The sequence below is a fragment of the Amblyomma maculatum genome, chromosome 1, assembly GCF_055883805.1.
Source record: "Amblyomma maculatum isolate TAMU_Amacu chromosome 1, ASM5588380v1, whole genome shotgun sequence".
Taxonomy (NCBI): Eukaryota; Metazoa; Arthropoda; class Arachnida; order Ixodida; family Ixodidae; genus Amblyomma; species Amblyomma maculatum.
The window spans coordinates 30,777,572-30,793,116 of record NC_139344.1 but is presented as its reverse complement, the minus strand read 5'-3'; positions in this window follow the sequence as shown (position 1 = coordinate 30,793,116).

Below are 15,545 nucleotides of genomic sequence, written 5' to 3'. Positions count from 1 at the left end.
TGTGGCATCCCGGCGGAGCTGACACTGTTAAATAGTGGCTTTAACCGCCCACCTGTAAAATACACAGGGGCATTATGCTGTTAAGAGGAATAGATTGTTATGAAAAGCTGGGCATGTATTGAATTTCTTACCCTTTAAATGGCGAGTCAGTTTTTTAATTATCCCTCTATACATCATTTTCGACAGCAACAAAATGTCATAATTGTCTAGTGAGTTATGTCCCGCTACGCTGAACTCATCCATCCAACATGTCCCCATTAGTATAGTGCTCTCTGCTATCCAACATGGATATTTTTTTTTGTGTAGACTGTTTGCGCACTTTTTACAACAAAGCTTGGAGATAATTGAAAATGATGTTTTTAAGCCATGCATACTGGTATGCTTATGCACTTTGTGTGTTGTCAGAAACGGCCGTGCGTTTGTGTAACGATCAGCTACCATATATGCATTTTGGCTGGAAGTTTTTAATTGCACACTGCTGTTCACTGCTTTGTTGTGTTAATGAAAGGAAGGCAGACAACAGGCAACTTAATCACCTGTTGCATAGCTGTTGTCTGCTTTACTCCGACGACAAAGGCATTGAACATTAGAAAGTGACTGAAATTATCGTAGCACATGCTTGCTGAGCTTTACATGAATGTTACTGGCAAGTTTTTACACCAACAGCGGGCCCTACGAGCAAGTTCCGGGAAACGTCCCAATGTCCGCCTCCGGGTGTCCGTTGGAGGCGACCCGGTTCCACAAACGATATTGCGACAGATATGCGCAGTACGTATGTCGAACATGGATTTCCGTCGGACGTCCACATCTCGAAAAAAGGCCGTCCGTCGTACATGAATGGCTGTCTGGGTCAGGCAATAATAGCTCGCCCATATATATATAATCAGAGCTTTTGGATAATACCCGTTGCGAAACTCCGCTTCAAAAAGTGATCGAATTTTGTATGCATTTTTCGGGTGCTTATCTATTGTCGCGCCATCTGGAAGCGGTCAATAAAAGATTTTTTTTTGTGCAATTACCGTCATTGCCTTTTAGAAATCGCATTTTTCTTTCTTCTTTCCATCTTTCCATGTAACCCTGCTGGGGGGGGGGGGGGGGGGTTCTGTGGTGCGGTGGCCTCATAGATTGTTCATAGTACGATGTCGTGCGGTCTGTGTGGCATATCGTGCGGTCTGTATGATTTCTGTATGATTTTTTTTTTTTTAGCAAGGAATGCTGTATCGGTTCGAACAACCCTAATGTATTGTATTACTGTACCATTTTTGTATATGATTTAGTGTGTATTATTATTTTATTATCTGTATATATTTACAAGAACTGTTTATGATGCGTCTGTTTTGTAAGCGATGGCAAAGACAGCCTTTTGTTGTTGTACAAGCAATACCGCTCCTGCTGCTGTACCCAGGCGAGGACAAGACCCAGTCAGGAGGTTTAGCACCTCCTTTTGTCTTGCCTCGTGGGCAATACCTGTATGTTGCCCGAAGGAGAAATAAACAAAAAAAAAATTAACTGTATGGCTGTTATCTGCTGCTGCAATCTTCAACTAATTTTATTTTCCATAATGGCTGTGCATTTATCAACAATCTGAAAGTTTGCAATTTAGACGCAGTTTTCGTAATGGCCACGGGCGGCACCAACATTCGTATAACTCGAATTTTGACAAATCAAAACCGCCGTTTTTTGATACATGAGCCCTATGGGAAGTTTCGCAACTGGTAGTATTGAATAGCTTTGTGTATAATATTGTTACGACGGGGGTTTGACGTCGGAGTGCTGTCTAGGAGACAGAGAACTCAGCTGGTCAATGGCTGCGAGTCCGGCACGGGCACGAGAGTCTCCACGTCTTTCTGAACGCCTTTTTCCCTGTCTTCTTCTATGTGTTTCCTCGTCTTCAGGATTACTACATTAGTCGTTAGTTAGGAGTTAGTCGTTCCCACGAGATTGGCACGGCTTCATCCAGGCGACATGAGCGACTTCCGTTGTAGCTGGGCGACAAGTTGCGGCCACGCGCGCGATTTTGTAATTCAGGTCACTGACGCGGTCGATGACAACGTTCGATGACAATGCGCCAAGATTTTCTGGGCTAAACCACGTTTCCGGAGAGGTCGCCAAAGCCAGATTAAGTCTCCACGCTCGTAAGATACATGGCGATGCTGTCTGTCGTACCGAGCTTTGGAACGTCTTGCGAAGCCAGAATCCGCAAACGGGCGAGCCGGCAAGCTTCTTCGGCCCGACAAAGAGTTTCAGCGATGCAAGGTTCGTCATGGATGTAATAGGGAAGAGTGGTGTCGAGGGAATACCGAGGAGCACGGGCATAGAGAAGAAAAAAACGGGCTGTAGCCGATCGTCTCATGTGTTGCAGTGTTGAAGGCAAACGTTATAAACGGCCGTATTGTATCCGAGTTCTTGTGGTCTGATGCAAAGTACATAGAGAGCTTGTTGACGAGTGTGAGGTTGGTGCGCTCCGTCAAACCGTAGGTTTGAGGGTGCTATGCTGTGTAGTGTCGAAAATATGATGAGCACAAACGGAGAAGCTCTTCCACAACATTTGCCGTAAACTGGCGACCTCGATCACTGATGATCACTCGCGGAGGTCCATGCCGCAGGATGACGGAACGGAGCAAGAAAATGGACACGTGGGGAACGGTGGCTGAAGGAAGAGCAGCCGTCTCGCAGTAGCGGGTGAGGTAGTCGGCACAAGCCACGATCCAGCGATTTCCATCGAATAATTTCAGGAAGGGACCCATAAGGTCGATTTCAACTTTCTTTTATGCATCATGTGGTGGAGTCACAGGATACAGCAGGCCCTGTGGCGTGGACGTAGGGCGTTTGTGTCGTCGGCACTCAGTGCGGCTTGCCACATATCGCAGCGAAAACTACAGTGAGGTACCCTTGCTCCGTAACAGCGTAGTTACGCTCAGGTTTGCTGAGGGAACGGCTTGCATACCCAATTACATTCTCTCCGGTTGCGGAACGTTGCACAAGCACATCACCAACATCAATCCCACTTGCATCACTGGGGACTTCCGTCGGAGTGGAGGGGTTGAAATGCTGTAGTATGGGATGTGACGTAAGCAGAAACTTTAGCTGGTGGAAAGACGCGTCACAATCTGAGGTCCAGTCGAAAGGGACGTCCTTTTGTAGAAGAGACGTCAGAGGGTAAGCGACGTCGGCAAATCTTGGGATGAATCATCGAAAGTAGAAGCACAGCCCCAGAAAACTGCAGAGCTCCTTTTGAGTCTGGAGTCGTTAAAATGCTGCAACTGTTGTAGTCTTCTGTGGATCTGGCCGAACTCCATCGCGGTCGACAAGATGTCCGAGTACCAGCGGTTGACGCTCGCCAAAACGGCACTTTTTAGAATTCAGGACAAGACCAGCCTTCTGCAGGCAATCTAAAACAATAGCGGGTCGCGTGTTATGTTCAGTAAAAGTCCGACCAAAAATAACAATGTTGTCTAAATAGCACATGCAGATTTCCCACTTGAGGCCATGCAGTACTGTGCTCATAAATCTTTCAAATATAGCCGGCGCGTTACATAGGCCGAAGGGCATCACATTGAATTCAAATAGGCCGTCCGGCGTAACAAATGCAGTTTTCTCTTTGTCAGCGGGGACCATCGGTATCTGCAAATACCCCGATCGCAAATCAACCAAAGAGAATAAGATGCAGAGAAAAGGCAATCTAAGGCATCGTCGATGCGCGGGAGATTTAAGGATGGAGTTAAGGCGACGGTAGTCGATGCAGACCATCTTCCGTCCTTTTTTTTTTTACCAATATCGTGGGATCAGCCCAAGGACTGGAGGACTCCTGAATTACGCCCTGTTTAACATGTCTTTACCTTCCTCATTGATCACCTTGCGCTCTGACGGCAACACGCGGTACGGCTTTTGACGGATCGGATGGGCAGATCCCGTGTCAATCCTGTGGCGTGCGCGCGACACCGGAAAACGTTGAGAGCCGTCGGATTGCGCGAAATCAAAGACGGACACGTGCTGGGACAAGAGATTCTTCAAAGTCTGTCGTTGTGAGGTGTTCAACGATGTACTGATCATCGGAAGAAGCTTCTCGTCAGTAGGTGAGTTAGTATAGCGGGGTTATCAAGGGAAGGAGTAACGAGAGTCACATAATTCGGGAGAGCTGCGCTACATAAAGCTAGTTTAGAGCTCGCTGGAAAAACAACCGGGTCCGGTGAGCAATTTATATTCCACAGTCCGGTACGGCCCTCTTTCACGCAAACCAAACAATGTGGCACTAACACATTTTTCCTTACGCATTGTAAATTAAGAGGCGCCACAGTAACCTCAAAAGAGTCATTAATAGCACGGGAGCAGGACACCTGAATGCACACTGCAGAATGTGGCGGTACGACGACTTCATCACACACACACAAAACGTCTTCATAATTTGGCGTCTCTTCCAAAAGTTCACGAGGAAGAGAACCACTAACACTTAGCGCTCCCGTTCGACAATCAACTGTAGCGCCGCACATACGCAGAAAGCCAATTCCCAAGATTACGTCGTGTGTAGATCGGGGCAATACTGCAAACTTCGCCGGAAATACTGTGCCCCCCAAAGAAACTTTAACGCTGCATACCATAACTGGATATAATAAATCTCCACTCACTCCATTAAAATTAGCAATTTTTTCCCAAGCAAACATCACTTTGTTCTTCAAAAGGTTCTTAAAATCTAAACTCATTACCGAAACAGTAGCACCAGTATCTACCAAAGCCATCGCAGGCAAACCGTCAACAAGTACATTAACCTTGTTCTTTAATATGTACACAGATGTACACAGATGTACACAGATGGAGAAATAATAGGTAGCAGCGCACATTGTCTAGCGACCTCACCTCCATTGGCTGCACTGGCTAGTTTTCATGCAAGGGTGGCGGAGATCGGCGCCATGGTGACGGGGAACGGCGAGCACGAAATGACGGAGGCGGTGTCACACTAACCACTGTAGTCACACTACGCTCAGGCGCTGAAGAATGGCTGTGGAGACCTTCGTTTTGCAAACGGCCCCTCCGGAGAGGATGTTCTGGCCGATAGATGTCGTTGTAGGGCTGGACGGCGCGTCGGTTCGATGCCTTAGGAGGATTCCTGAATGATGCGCGCCGATTGCAATTGCGGGAAATGTGACCCGCGACACTATACCGGTAGCACACGGGAATAGGCCGATCAGACAGCTGCGCTTCATTGGACTCTTGAGAGGTAGGACGCGACGAATATTCACATGTAGGTTCCGGGTCGACGTAGCTTTCCCGCGGTAGGCGCGGTGTACGGTTGGAGTAGGACCGAGGGTCTTTGATCTGATAAGAGAATTGCCGGTAAATCTGGTTGGGCCTTGGTCGCGGGGTGTCCAGGTCTTCGCGGAAGGCGAAGTCGGTGTCATTGGCTAGTGTATAGGTGGACTTTGCTGGGCACGTACGTGCATGAGCTGGAAAAGCGCATGCCAACCGCGAAGCCAGAGGGCCGGGCAAGCCGCTCACGTCGTGAAATTTCATCCCTAACGATTTCACGAATGGCGCACAGGAGACTTTGGGATGGAGATTCTTCGGCGCTGGCCACGGTAGTGACATTTGCCAGCCGCCCAAACTTCGGTGTAATGCGGCGTGTCCTGAGGGCCGTGAATGTCCGGCAGTGTCGAATAACGTCGGTGACCGAACCCAAGTTGTCTTTGCAATGAGAAAGTGGTAGACGTCTCCCGCAATGCCCTTGAGCAGATGTCCTACCTTGTCGTCCTCGGTCATCCGACTGTCGACGGTCTTGCATGATTTCAGTACTGCCTCGATGTATGTGGTGCAAGTCTCACCTGCTGTGTGAACTCTCTGAGCAAGTGTCTGCCGGGCCTGCCTCTTGCTTGCAGTTAGATCGCCAAAACATTCTTTGTTGATGGCTTCTACAAAGCCCTCCCAAGTGGTCAGAGAGTCTTCGTGGTTCTCGTACCCCATCAAGGCGGTCTGCGTCAAAAAGAATACCACATTCGCGAGCTCGCCACCGAATCCCAGCGCTTGAAGCGGCTCACACGTTCAAAATGAGTGAGCCACTCATCAACATCTTCTTCTGCTTGACCGGCAAACGAACGAGGCTCTCGAAACGGTAGCGTCGCGTTTGAGGCTGTGGGTGGTACATCACCAGACGGAGACAGAATGCTCCGCGTTGATGTTCGGGACCTGTCAGTTGTCTGCTGCATTCTCAGAGGGATGGAAGGAAGACCAGCGAGGCGACGGCTCCGGCGAGGCTCCATCGATTGAGGATGCGTCGTGAGGGTATTCGTACCCCGCACCTCCACTAACTTGTTACGACGGGGGTTTAACGTCGGAGCGCTGCACAGGTCGAGGACGCAGAGAACTCAGCTGGTCAACTGCTGCGAGTCCGGCACGGGCACGAGAGTCTCCACGTCTTTCTCAATGTCTTTTTTCCTTTCTTCTTATATGCATTTCCTTCTTATATGTATTTACCGGGTTAAGTGGAGAAATCTGGGAGAGGCCTTCGCCCTGCAGTGGGTATAATCAGGCTGATGATGATGATGATGTATTTCCTCTTCTTCAGGATTGCTACAATATCGTCCACACGTGCGATCCTCAACAATATTGATGTCTAGGGTGGATGGATTCAGCATGCCCTATAAAATGAAATTGTAGATTTGTAGAATGCCGATGGTTGAATTCGCACTGCGGTTCGGTATTAAGAACCGCAAGATTCAATTCCTGTGCTGAGGGACCCAAAAATACCTTACCAGGGATCGCGCAGGCGACACGCCCAATAGCGATGAGGCGACAGGGAGGTTAGGAAATTTAAATACCCGCCGCGCTCGCGTGGCTGTCAATCCTACCTCGGCTCGAGCCCTGAGTTGTGTTCTTCCACAAAAAGAAAAAAAAAAGCAACACACCGCAGACTACACGCTTCTCACTACACTGAGCGTGGGTTTTGTAATGTGGCACATGTAAGTGCCAGAATTAGTGCCCAGCATCAATGAATGACGTCGTTCACGCAGAGGTAAATATTAAGACTTAACTGGCTAACCGGGATCGAGTGCAGTAGCTCGGCCGCAGCTAAGGCTCTACGGGACTGTCCACTCTTTCTATGTGTATATGAGCAGTGACCTGATTCTGTTCATAGGTTATTCGCAGTAATGGTTGAGGTAGCGTACAGCGGTATGGGATCCCAGCAAGGCTAAAAACGCATCGACACATTCAAGGGAGCATTTGCGCGTAACCTAGCGTGCAAAGCGGGAAGGCCATAACTTAAGGTGTCCAGGCGTTGCACTTACGAAACTGCATAACTTGACAGGGACAATGCGTCAACGTGATCTACCTTGCGTAGACCACAGACGCTCATGCTTCACGCCTTGTCAGATAGTAGGGAGGGTGTACTTCTCCACCCGCAACCGTTCTCTTCCTTTCGATTGCTGCATCAAACGCCAAACATCTAAGAGAACTTCATTCCTCCATAACAGTCTACAAAACTACTACTGGACAAGTTCGAGCAATATTGCCCAGTGCTGCTGGAACTAAGCTGTAATTGTCGGGCTCAGGTTCCCTATTCAGGTGACGGTTCCAAGAGCACCAATTACACGCGCGGGAAAAGAAACAGTGTTTGAAATGCGTCGTTTTGAAGGAACAATGTGCTTCAAGTATTATAAAGCTGCCATGGTCCCCAGCCTAATGGTTAATCGAAGTTTTTAATATCGTTAACACAAACACAACAGCCTTTTTTTCAAGCTGGCCAGAATCATGTTTTTCTTGGCTCTGACGTCGCTGCCATATCGAAGTCCCCTTTTCGTTTACTCCGCAGCCCTCCACCATGGCACCTATCACTGTCTTTTCCACGACCTCCTCGTGATCTTTTCCAAGTTTTGGTAGTTTTGGCGGGCATTACGTCATGGCGTGGCTCTGTCACGTGAACGTTGACTTCCGGGGGTCGTTTTTTGTGCCTTCATTTCTGCTGGCATTGCTTGCAGGCGTGCTGTTTCGACCTTTAATTTCTTGATACTTGCGCTCACACTGCTGGAAATGTGGTGTTGTGCCCTGCTTCGAACCATGGCAACTCAACTAGAACATGATACAAGATGTTCTGAGTGCCGTCGAGTTGTGAACGGCGAAAATAGTTTGCCGTTGCGATTAGCTGACTGACAACCGACGGCGAGCCGCACAGGCAACTCGAGGCTTAATTTCGAGTATTTTGTCAATGACAAGTATTTGTTATTTGCGTAAAAGCTAAGAAATTTTGTAAAGTAGGTTGTTTGCTCTTGTTCAGGAGCACCAAGTTCTTGGTCGGGCAACTTCGGCTATGTGCTACAACTGTTTTCGCATGATCACGGTAGTAGCGCTCTGCCATTCCGCGTCTTCAAAAGGTTTGCAGATTGTGTTGTTTGGCTTTCGTCAGTAAAGCATGATATGATAAGTACTGAACATTTTTTTTTGTCAGGCATTTCTGCTACATGCAAGTTTCAAGAATGAAGGCCAATGCTTACCAATCAGTTGTTGATGGTTGGTCTCGTTGCAGCTGACTAGGCCAGTGTGTCAACGGAGCAGTTGTAAGATTTATACATTGTTGTGTAATGAACTATTTGCTGATATAGCTTCCAATAACGAAACAACCTTTCACCGGGGGAGCAATCAGCACGAGCACGCAGAATTAAATTGCGGAGAAATACGGGAAAGATGTTAAAATAAAATTGCTGTTTGTGCATACCTACCACATGGTGCATCATGTGGTAGGTCTTATTCTGCCGTGGTGCTTATTCTTGTCCTGTGTAGCAAGAGTTACAGAAGGTTACAAAGATAAAAATTAACAGCATTTTTTATATACCCTGAGTCGGAGTCATATGAGAATATTCACTTCAGGACAAAACAGACATTGTTGAGCTATTTTTCTTCTTTCATTGTACGGCACGCAGGAAAGCTGATAGCTGAGATAAATGATATAAAACCAATTTGTTGCTGTGCTGCGAAGCAGTTTCATAAGGACCCAGGTGCTGGTAAAATACATGTGAAAATTAAACGAATGTATACATCTATATAGGCTACCATTGTGATGCAATGCAAGGTGGAATATAGAGGGCACTGAATAGATAGATGTATTTATTGAAAGGAAAGGCAGAGGTTGACCGGAATGATTGAAATCTGACCTGCTACTCTGCACTGGGGAAATGGAGAAGAAAGAGTATCATGATGGGTGAAGATGTGGGAGAAGGCATATGAATGTTTTTTAGGGTGCTCCCTACATGAAATTTATGTGATTTTCATTCCGGGGGTCTCCTGTGTGGCCTTCAGAAGGAAACCAAGGTGCTGTTGGCCATTGGCTATCTCAAGAAGTGCCAATTCTGCAAGGTCAGCAGAGACTGGACTATCGAGCAGCTCTTAGGTCCGCAAGGATCAGAAGTCTGCTGTTTTATGGCACAATTTCGTCTGTGGTACCCACGCCGAGACATGGCTCAGACTGCCAGTGTTGTCAGACTAAACCAGGGCGACACAAATTCTATAGTATCCTGCACCGGGGGCGGTCTCTTGCGGATGTCACGTGCCTCTACGTCACATGACGTCACCGCTAGACTGAGCGCGCGTCGGTCGCGGCGGTGGCTGCCGAGTGCAATTTAGTGCGATTGTCGTCTGCTTGTACGCTGCGCGCAGTAGCGCAGCGTAGGGCAAAACTACAGCTCGGACCTTTCGTAACAGACTAACTAACCTTTCTCCGCTGGGTACTCTAATTAAGGTTCCAATGTCCTTTGTTCTTATTATTTTCTTTTTGCGTGCATTCGTGACGGGGCACAAGGATGTCTCGACCAATTTGATACCACTGGTTCAACTTACCGAGATGAAGCCGACTTTGCATGTACCTCGTGGCGCTGGTTGTGCGCCCGTTTTTATTTTGTTTTCGTTAATTCCTTGCTCCGTCACTGAAATAATGTCAACATGGTTTCAGGTCGAAGAAATCGTGAACTCCAGCCGTGACAGAAATTATGCAAAGCGACATTTTTACGTATAATGGAAACAGTTCGCACGCTTAACGCGTTAATTCCGTTTTTCTGCCTCACGAAGAGAACAATGCATTGCTAATGCAATAAACAAAACAATGCCACATCAAATTTGTTTAATTAGAGTGCTCTAATAAAGCTCACGTAATGTATTTTTAAATGTTGCGACAAACGTTTCTCAACAGTTCACGCGGATTGCCTCATCATCCTATACTATGTCCTTTTAAGTAAATCATCTGCGTAATGTTTGTCTGGTATAGCATTGCATATGCCGGCGATTCAGCTGTGGTGATTTCTGGCAAGCAAAGTTATGTTAAAACAGCGCTAGAACCCGGACAGATATAAAAAGGCAAACACACATTGCGCTGAACTGACAAGTGAATGTTTATTCGTTAAGCGTTTCTATTTATAGGAACTCGCGGTAGATAAAAAGTCGACATACAGTCCCATCACATGTCCTAATACGTCATCCTCTCTCTTCCAAAAAATTCCTTTCCTTCGCTGGAAGTGTCAGGAAAGTGCTGTTTACTGCCTCAATATTTTCTCTTGCTATTTTTTCTCGGTTTCGGTCTATTACTTCCGACCTTTGGAAGCACGGTTCACACTGACACGCGGTTCACACTGGCACTCCTGGCAATGATCGATGAGATTCTCGCCCCTTTTCTGTTTTAAATTTTTCTTGTACTCACGGATCCTACCATAATACCAGCGTCCCGTTCGACCAACGTATCTTTCCGCATGTCAGCGGAATCCTATACACAACTGCCTCACGTCATGTGCCACTGCAACCCCTCCATATCGTGCCAGTTCTCGCCGCGTACGATTCGCACTCACAGTGTCCGCTTTTCGCAATTCCCCTTCGCTCATGGATTCATCGCTATGGGAAGGGGGGGGGGGGGGGGGGTCTGTGACATGCCATCTTGGTTTCGGCGCAAAAGACGACGACAGCCTCAGCACGCCTGCCAAGCACGCGCAGTTCGTTCGTCGAGGCAGCAGGATTGAATGCCGGCGGTTCGCTGTTCCGTTCGCGCCTGGCTCAGCGGGTCCTGCCAAATATACTTGTGCAGACCCGCCAACGAGTGTGTCTGTGGCACACACTATCTCCACACTATCATTCAAACAACGACTAGTTGGCCAACATAAGATCCCCACAACTTAAAGGGATTGAATGCGTCAGGTTTTCTACGCATTTCACAAAATTTACCTCCTGTTTTTTCGGACAGACGGGTCCAGCTGAGTTGACTTTTTGAGGCCACTTGCACGCGCGCACATGCTTCTCAATTTCACATGACTGAAAACACTGCGTCTACTGCAACCCTTTTTCCAGTTCGTTTCAAATTATTTGAGATAACATGAACGTAATGTAAAACACTCATTTTTCTCATTTCTACTGTGGCTTACTGCGGCGCAAGAGTTTAACGTTCAACATCGCCTCAGTTACTGCTTATATAATGTTATCCTGCGGTAATAAACTCCCTAACTTGACAGCAAAAACTGTTGACAGCCGTGCGGGTAGATGATTTCTTCGTGGCATTACTGAAACAAGACGCAACATTGCCCCTTTTTACGAGCATTGGGGCGTTCTCATGGGATACCTTAGCTTGTGTAGGGTGAGAAGGAGATTTCTCGATACCTGCGAGGTTGCAAACGCTCGCAGGTATCGAGCGTTTGTTGACCGCAACAAACTTCGTTACAAGGCTTAGAAGCAAATCCTATGTGTCGTGCGCGCACATTAAAAAAAAAAAAAAGTTTCTGTATGAAAAGAAGCCACCAGCAACTGAAAGCAAATTCAACGTACGTAGTAGTCAACCTAAACGGAGCGGTTCAACAGTTAATATTAGTATTTTAATTTATTTAAATATCAGTCATTTATTCAAACTAATGGTGGCTGCACACGTGTACAACTCCACTACGACAGAAGAAGCATCCTATAATTGGATCAACCTAAACGGAGCGGTTCAACAGTTAATATTAGTATTTTAATTTATTTAAATATCAGTCATTTAGTCAAACTAATGGTGGCTGCACACGTGTACAACTCCACTACGACAGAAGAAACATCCTATAATTCGATAAGCGAAAGAAAAATGGGAGTTTTGTCGTTTAAAGGATCCCTCCGCAGCCATGGACGTCGTGAAGAACACCCTTGACCTTCTAGCCCAGTTTGCCCCTCGAGCGACCTTACCTTTGCCCCATGAGTTCGGCAGGTGCATGGCGGTGGGGCAGGACCAGTGGTCGCGACATCATCTTACGTCGCCCTCTCTTGATCCTCGCTCTCGACCTTGTCTCCTTTACCCTTGAGGCCTTGCTCTTTCAGTGGGGTAGCGAAATTGTAACGATGATATAGTGAATAGCAGTGAATAACTCGCTTCATTAAGCATCAATGGTGTAGACTGTTTTCGTTTGCTGCACAACAGTACAGGGCTATCAAAGCTTTTTCTGCTATGATTTTGATAGTTGTTCGTCCTGTACGCATTAGGTGGCGCACCGTATATGAAAAACGAAATTAGGAAACGCGCCTTCCTTTATGAAATCCCGCTCTTTTTTTCTTCTACTGCCATATCGGCACTATATATAATATATAGCTGAGAGAACAATAAATTTAGCGGATAGCGCTCCTCGTTCGTTAGGTCACCATACTCAGCAAGAGATGCTGTTGCCACTGCCTCCCTTCTTGACGCTCTGATCGATATTTCGTTGACCTAGCTTCTTCCAATAAGATCTCACGTGCAAAACTATGTGATTTTTCGACAGCAGCTAGCTATTACATGGAAGTGCTGCCCTATGAAGGCCAAGAGTCGTTATCGGCGCGTTATCTGCATGCATTCGAACATTTCAGCATTGAGTTATGGACAGAATGTGTGCCACAGGCATTAAACTATGCCTCAATGTGGAACCTAGGGGAACACTTTGATATGTGAATGACCAAATTAACATTTTACCTTCGCAATTGTCTTCTTGCCAACATTATTGCGTCGCATTCTAAAGGTTTCATCAAGCCTGACTAAAAGATACTGGCGTTATCACATTCTATTGCAAAGATTAAGCGACATATCTATGAAAAAAATTAGAGGGGGCTCTTAAGCTCTGCCTTTAAGTATATGAAGCGACAGCATTGATGGCTCCCGTCCACTGCTCCATTTGCAGATCCTTGTTCGCGTGCATGCACTTTTGCTAATAATTTAATTCGTGCCTGCATTATCTCCCAAATACTCTTTTGAATACAGTCGTGAGCTATCACATTGCTTCAAAGACCTGTCGACATCGATAAAAAGCTACTACCATGGCTGCGTGTCCTATGAGTAGCATGCCCGAAGTGCCTTGGAGGGTTCGATTTTTCTCAGCCTGCCATCTATATTGCGCAGACCGAGTTAGCTTCAGCAAATCAGCCGTGTCAAATGGCTGCGTGATGTTGCACTACCCTGCGACCACAAGTGCCATGTCAGCCATGTCCGTTAAATTTTCGCTCACAGCGCTGGCGATGGAGTTTCTGGAGAACGGGTCCTTTAACGCTGCCGCATTAAGACGAGAATTAGGAGTGTGTGTTGCCCTCTGAGTTCAAATTGCCTGCATTCGTACAACGCGTAGGCAAAGAAGAGGCGAGTTTACGGGGTGCTCTTTGGGCATGAACGTGGCAAGAAGGACGACATGTCAGAGCTTGCGTCACGAAACTGCTTTCTGAATCCTATTAGACTTTAAAGTAGCAAAAAGCCACATTTTTCTAACATCCAGCTCAGAGAGTGCAGAGTCGACCACACTTTCGTGGAGCGCTCGGGCAGCGTGCTGTAAAGCAAATAAATTCCAATTATAACGCAGCTCCTTAGTCCGGGGTGGTGTGGTTGTGTTCGTGCTTTCTGCATGACTCAGCGGCTGTGCTAGATCCCAAGGGATGCCAGTAATGGTCAGTACCTGCTTTAGAATTTAACTTCAATTTCGCCACACAGCATCGCTCGAGCGTTCAAGAGAAGTGTGATCGATTCTGTACGGCCCATGCGCTGTCAGGATCGTATGCGAGACACGAAACTGGGTTCATCGAGCATAGTCATTGGAGCATGAAAAAGACGCACATGACAAAGGGATTAAATCAAGACAGTACAGTTGCTGCGTCCTTTGTGGCTTCGTTCTCACAGGCACTCTGTGTGTGTTACTCTGTGGATTTGAACTAACAAGCCTAAACGTTCTTGATACTGCATGGGAAGCGTTATAAAGGGACAGAAACCAAGGGAAGGAAGCGCTATGCTTAGACATCTTGCTGCTTTGAGGACTCAGACTGTCCTAAACTCAGACAAGATTTTACTGAACTCACGCATCGTTTAGTTAGGTATGGTCTGCGACTAGCTATGCAGTGATATATTTTCATCCGCAGCGTGGTACAGGAAACGTACTCGACATCACATATGTTAAATTTTGTTTTATAAGTAGCCATTACCTACACGAGGCATTCAGGCTACGTCACGGGGCACATTTTGGGGTGCAGAACACAGTTTGAGCTGTGCATGTGGTGATGAGGCGGTTAGATATGCCCGCGGTAAATGCAAGATACTACGCAGGTGCTTAAAAGTGGTTGTTGTATCGGTTCCAAGAGTAAATGAGTGTGCGTGTGCGCACTCGCTCGCTCGCTCGCTCGCTCACTCACTCACTCACTCACTCACTCACTCACTCACTCACTCACTCACTCACTCACTCACTCACTCACTCACTCACTCACTCACTCACTCACTCACTCACTCACTCACTCACTCACTCACTCACTCACTCACTCACTCACTCACTCACTCACTCACTCACTCACTCACTCACTCACTCACTCACTCACTCACTCACTCACTCACTCACTCACTCAAACACGCGCGTGTTTGTGTGCTTGCGGGGTTTTTGATCTGAGATAGGGATCCCTAACAAGGGCGACGACCCAGCATTCGTGTGAAATATATGTTCATATATGTGACTAAATGCGAATTTCCAGCAGGCTAATGTAAGGCTGATTCCGCATCTACTGGTGCTAAGAAAAACGCAAGCGCGGCATCCACAATCTTTCTCGTGCTACCTGAATGAATCTACCCGTGCCGTGGTATGTGCGTGGCGGTAGCCAGACGACACGTAGTGGTGACAAGCCCAGTAGCCACACAGGAAGACGTTTCACTCGAATGAAACTCTTCATTGGGCTGACCTTCGCCCGCATAAGAACTAAGAGGATCGGCGGCGGCGATAACAACAACCGTGCTGGTTAGTCGTTAGAATGCCCGTTTCGCTCGCCAGCGCTCAGTTTAAAAGCGGTGTAGAAACATAGATAAAACAGCGAACAGTGACTAGCATAACCGGAAACATTGTAGAAATACAAGCGCGTGATTGGGAATCCTTCGAGATACATCTCGAATCATCTGCCACAACAAAGGAAATGACAAAGCCGCGTCTCGCGACAGCTAACATGAGCAAAGAATACAGAAACGATCCGCATGCTGAAATCCCAGTGATAAGGCCGCATGCCGGCGGCTGTCGAAAAAGAACAAATAAAGATTTGAATAGTTCGCGGAAATATGGTTTTTCTTACCGGCAAACATG